The sequence below is a fragment of the Adiantum capillus-veneris genome, chromosome 24 (assembly GCF_014529385.1).
Source record: "Adiantum capillus-veneris isolate H3 chromosome 24, ASM1452938v2, whole genome shotgun sequence".
Lineage (NCBI taxonomy): Eukaryota > Viridiplantae > Streptophyta > Polypodiopsida > Polypodiales > Pteridaceae > Adiantum > Adiantum capillus-veneris.
In genome coordinates this window covers 103288784-103294783 of record NC_140954.1, presented here as the reverse complement: position 1 = coordinate 103294783, position 6000 = coordinate 103288784, and positions in this window count along the sequence as shown.

Sequence of the window (6000 nt, the reverse complement as noted above, 5' to 3'; positions counted from 1 at the left end):
AACTGATTTCTTAGGCTGGATATATTTGTTCCAAATCTTCTTGAATTTAAACATCCATTATCTTCTATCCAGAGTCACATTCCATCTTCTGTTTAGAGTGATGTGTAACGAAGGACTGACATCCCTGTACAGAATTTGAGGATGGTGGAGCTTGTACCCTTCTTTCCATCCAAAGGCGTTGAGTTGCATATTGTCTCTGTGGGAAAATTTCCACAGGTCGTCTTTATGAAAATTCCATTCTTGCTAATATGAGAGCTAGTTCCCACTGCTGGAGAGAGAACTAGAGCAGGAGTTCATCATGCGATTTCCACATGTGATGGTGAGTAGACCATAGATCCCCCTAGGTGGACAGACCCTTCTTGTGACATTGGAGAGTTGAACGCTTTTGCCTATCAATAATTGGGTTTATGGGAGCCAGAGGCCACTATATGAAGCCTAGCTGTTGGACATATATAGAATCGTTTGAGTTAGACAATACTGACAGGTTCGTACATGACCGGTTCCAAGATCCCCAAAGTGAGTTGAGTAGCTATGAGTCTCTGGCCTTGATTTAATGAGGATCAAAGAAGATAGTAACCCAAGGCAAATTTTGCCAGGTATTTATCTTGTCAATGAAGAACCTGTGCAAGTTCATGAATAGAAGGGTGGCCCATTCCTAGCTTGGCTCTTCCAGAGCCGTGATAATGAGCTTTACAACAATTTTGTCTGCCGAGCTATTTAGGTTTTTCACACCTGGTCCTTCTTTTGCTACTGAAAGATAGCAAACCTACTAGGAGAATTTGGAAGCTGAGATTTTAAAGGGTTCCCGACCCATAGGAAATTCCTGCAATATTTGTTAGGGTGCCAGCAACTGAGGAAGAAAATCACGTATGATGTAAGGATATGATTGATGAACAACACCTTGCCTGCCAGAGAGACCTGAAACCCTTTCCATCATTCTAGTTTTGAGATGAACCGTTCAAGGACCCAATCCTGCGAAGAAGAAGGAGCCACCATTGCCGTCGCGCTCAACCGCCTCGCCATCGCCGATGCCGCCACAATGCTCTCTCTCTCTCTCTCTCTCTCTCTCTCTCTCTCTCTCTCTCTCTCTCTCTCTCTCTCTCTCTCTCTCTCTCTCTCTCTCTCTCTCTCTCAAGCACACACACACCCATGAGCACACGATGGAGAAGAAGGTAGAGGTAGAGCAAGAGCACTTCTTTAGCATGAACCTCAAAGAATGAGTATTTTAGGTCAAAATGGACCTTTTATATGAATTCGTCCCATTCACACATGGCCGTCCACAAGCCAATCATAGCAAAAATACTGTAAAATTAAGATTAGTGGTGCGCCTCTCATCGGTGATCACCTATGCACCTATAGGACCGACAATCCCGGTCCATGATTCAATTAAGTGATAAGGCGTCCGTCAAAGGTGATAGGGTATTCGTAAGTGGTTAATACGCGCCCTACTTGTCACACAGAGCAGACATGGTCTAACATTTTACTTTTCTCTAGTGTTGTTGTGAAATGTGCTCTCGATGTGGAAGAGCTTCCATTTTGGAAGCGCCACGTGAAATGTTCAAATCCAATGCCTCACCTTAGCGCTATTGTTTTTGCAGATGTCCACCATTTAGCTATCGATCAATAAGAGGTCTGCCCTGCTCCTCTTTGCAAAGTAGCAAAGTCCGAAAACCTTCTAAACCCAACCACGTTTTGCCACCTCATCCGTTGACAGGGGCCTTTGTAACTCGCCCTAAGAGCTAAATCTCATAAATTCACTCTCCTCGTATGATTGGTAGGGCTAACTGAATGGTCAAAATTTGATATCTTGCGTAAAAGATGTTGCTTTCGAGTTTGGCTCTCAGTTTTGAGATGGAGTTCTGAGAGGATTCATCTTGTGGGACAAATTCAAGTTCAATTAGGGAGCTATAAATCGGGGCTCTTCTTTTTGTGCGAATCAAAGAGGCATCTCTTCTAAATTTTGACTGAACAAGAAGAGGACCTGGCAAATAGACATGCCTCCATTTTCTTTTGAGAATGGTGGGCTGGCAAAATTTATAGACCTCCTAAGCAGATGTTCAAATTGCTTAGATGCCATCCCATTGTTTGTAGGCTCGGATTGTTACATTCAAAATGAGGAGGGCAATCTTGAAGTCGCTCGTTCCCACTTTGAGAAGTTGTTTAGCCCTAAAGAAGTGATTTCTACCCAAGTGCTCCATGCCAGGAATAAGATCTAGAAGTATAGGCTTCAAGTGGTCCCATTAAAAGCCAAGAGGTAGGCTGATCTCCCTTTTTTTGTCTCTGACATCAAAGAAACCAATGAATCTCTAGCTCCTCATAAATCCCCCCGTATTGATGGGCCACCCATAGAGTTTTCAGGTTTTCAAAGAGGTGTTCGCCCCTTTCCTTCTCAAGGTACGGGAGGAATTTGTTTGCTTCAGTGTCTTCCTTACTCTATAAACATGGGCATCATCAAACTGTTGCACAAGAAAGGTTCCAGGAAAGACCTTGCTAATTGGAGACCACTCACAATGCTCAACACTTGCTATAAGATATATGCCAAAGTGGTTTCTCTGTGGATCACCCCTATTCTAATGAAATGGATTTGTTCTGAGCAAAAAGGTTTTATTAAATGAAGAAGGATCATCGAGACAATCATTGCTCTTTGGTAAGGAATAGAACATGCTGAATACACTGAATTGGATTATGTTTTTGTCAAAATTTTGATAAGGCTTATGACCGACTTGAATGGTCCTTCATCCTTCTTAGTCTAGAAAAAATGGGGTTTGGTCTTGGGCTGATCCGGTTTGTAACTACTCTATTTGGCCATGCAAGAGGCCAGGGTTTCCCTAAATGGAGACCTATCGGAATTCTTTGAGCTTAATAGGTCCATTAGACAAGGTTGCCCCTTGGTCCCTCTAATTTTTGCAATTAGTGTTGATGAGCTTAACTATTTAGTCAAAGGGAGAATTTTTGAGGGGGGCATCAAAGGTATTCCCCTACCTAACAGTGACAAATATCAATGTCTTTCCAGTTCGCGGATGACACTAATGCTCTTATCTACAATGAATCCAATTCTCTACATGCCTTTTGGGCTGCTATGGAAATCTTATGTACCACCTCTGGATCAAGGGTCAACCACAACAAAAGTGGAATCAGAGACTCCATCTCCCCACTACCTGATTGGCTCCTATAGCAGAGTTGTAAAATTATTCAAGAAGGAGAAGTATTTATGCTGCTGGGGATCCCCTTTGTGTTCAAAGTATCTCTCAAGAAACTGTGGGATTGGGTCCTTGAATGGTTCATCTCAAAACTAGAATGATGGAAAGGGTTTCATGCCTCTCTAGTAGGCAAGGTGTTGGTCATCAATCATTTTCTTACATCATACGTGCTTTTCTTCCTCAATTGTTGGTGCCCTCCTTACTCTCATTTGGGCATCATGCATCATCAACAAATATTGCAAGAATTTCCTCTAGACTAGGAACCCCTTTAAAATCTCAGCTTCCAAAGTCTGCTAGGAGGTCTATTGTCTTCCAGTAGCGAAAGGAGGACAAGGTGTGAAAAACCTAAACAGTTGGGTAGACAAATTGTTGTAAAGCTCATCATGAAGACTCTAGAATACCCAAGCCAGGAGTGGGCCCCCCTCCTGTTTAGGATCTTTCATAGGTTCTCCATCAACAAGCTAAATAGTTGGCAGAATTTGACTTGGGTTATTATCTTCTTTGATTCTCATAAAATCAAGGCCAGAGGCTTAGAGATGCTCAACTCATTTTGGGGAGCTTGAAACCGGTCACGTACAAACTTGGCAGTATTCTCGAACTCAACAATTTTGTACATGTCTGTCAGTTCGACTCCATATAGTGGCCTCTGGCTCCCATAAACCCTATTACTGATCGGCAACAGCGTTCAGCTCTTCGATGTCACAAGAAGGGTGTGTCCACTTGGGGAGATCTATGGTCTACTCACCAGCACATGTGGAAAGCGGTTGATAAACTGCTGCTCCAGTTCTCTCTCCAGAAGTGGGAACTAACTCTCATATTAGCAAGATTGGAATTTTTCCCTAAAGACGACACGTGGAAACTTTTCCACAGGGACATTGTGCAACTCAATACCTTTGGATTGAAAGGGGTGTACAAGCTCCACCATCCTCAGATTCTGATCAGGGATGTCAGTCCTCCGTTACACATCACTGTGAACAGAAGATTTGAATGTGAGTCTGGATAAAAGACAATGGATGGTTAAATTCAGGAAGTATGGGACAAAGATATCCAACCTAACAAATCAGTTTTTTTGTGGCTCACCCTTCATAAAGCCATTTGTACTAATGAGAAAAGCTTGAAAGCAAGGGTATCATCGAGGATCTTCCCTATATGCAAAAGAGAAGTAGAATCTATATGCCATTTGTTTCTGTCCTGCCCCCAGTTAGTCTATATCCTCTATCCTCTAAAGACAGTTCTTAAGACCTCTATCTCGTGGAGACATTTTCTGTTAGGTGACCTTGTAGGCATCCTCTCCTCTTATTGGAACCGTACGAGAGCTGAATTCTTGTGGATTATTTGGAAGCTGAGAAACAATTATGTGTTTGATGAGGCTTACCACGCACCCAACCTGAGCTCTCTTTTTGTTGACTTTAATTTGCAAGTATACAAGTTGAAGATCAACCAAATCAATATCTATTATCTGTGTAACCGGATTGCATAGGATGCAAAAAAAGTCCACCTCTCCTTGCCTGATGATGAAAAGGAGCTGCCAATTAACAAGAGAAAGCTGAAGGAAATAAACAACATGTCAGCCGCCAATAAGGAAGCCATTCAAGAAGCCTATGCTGCTGTGTCCAAAGCTTTAGATTTTATGGAAAAATTGTCGGATATGATAAACTACATGCTTTTGGAGTGTCATAGGAAGCTCATTTATTGGGTCTTTTGTATAAGTGAATCCAAATGGAATGGGGCTTCTCGATGGTATGGATTGATCGTTTGATGTAGCTAAGTCTCCTTTCTCTTGTTAATACAAACTTCACTGCTTTGCTAGGAAAAATAAAAATAAAACAAGTGAAAGGGTCACAATGGCTTTCTAAAACACTAAGAAAGTGATAAAATCATTAGGTTGAGTTTAACTAGTATTATATAAGGTGAAGCGCTGTTAGGGAATGTCTCTTTTATTAAGCGATTGGGTGTCCTCCTCGCAAAGAAGTAAACCAAAGATACTAGCAAAATTTTTGAAATTTGTAGGAATTTTGAATTAAGTTCTGACATATTTCACCTGTTTCTTGTATATGTATATAGATATGTATACATATGTATCTATAGAACTTACTAGAATTATGCAAGGTGAAGCTTCACTTTAGTATTCTAAAAAAATAGAATGCAAGAGAAGTCAAGCCACGTGAGGAAGTGAAATGAAGGGCTCAGCATTCTTAACCTTGTATCCCATGCTGAGGCCCTTTGTGCCAAATTTATGGTATCATTGGCTAAACAGGACCAAGCTTCGGTTATCATGACCAAGGAAATGCTTGATGCAGTAAAACTGGGATCGAAAGGGGGAGAGTGGAAGGGGGTTGTGATGCACGACAAACTTCTCGCCCCGAAGTGGTCTTATCTTAGATCTGGTGGACTCTCAGGGGAGCTAATGAGGAAGTGCAAAAGTGTAGCTGAGGTTTTGGAATGGGAGGAAGCAACCAGATACTTTAAGAACTCCATGTTGCAATGGTCCCCTTGGCTCTCTAAAATATTGGGGCTCCCACAAAGCCCCTATTGGATAGAAATGGCCAGGAATGTGAATAATAAGGGGCTCGTTCGACTTGAGCAATTCAGGGATGGCAACATGAAGTGCTGGAAAATTGTTGGCTCTTTAGCCACCCAATTTCAGCTGAATGGCTTTGAGATCTTACTAGTCTACAGGGTGATGAAAGAGCTTGATAAGGTGGTGATGCCAATTTGTGAATCCAACTTTGAATGGGACCCTTGGAGATGGCCCGGGAGTAGCCTCTTTTGGAAACCACATTCTAAAGGCATTTACCAG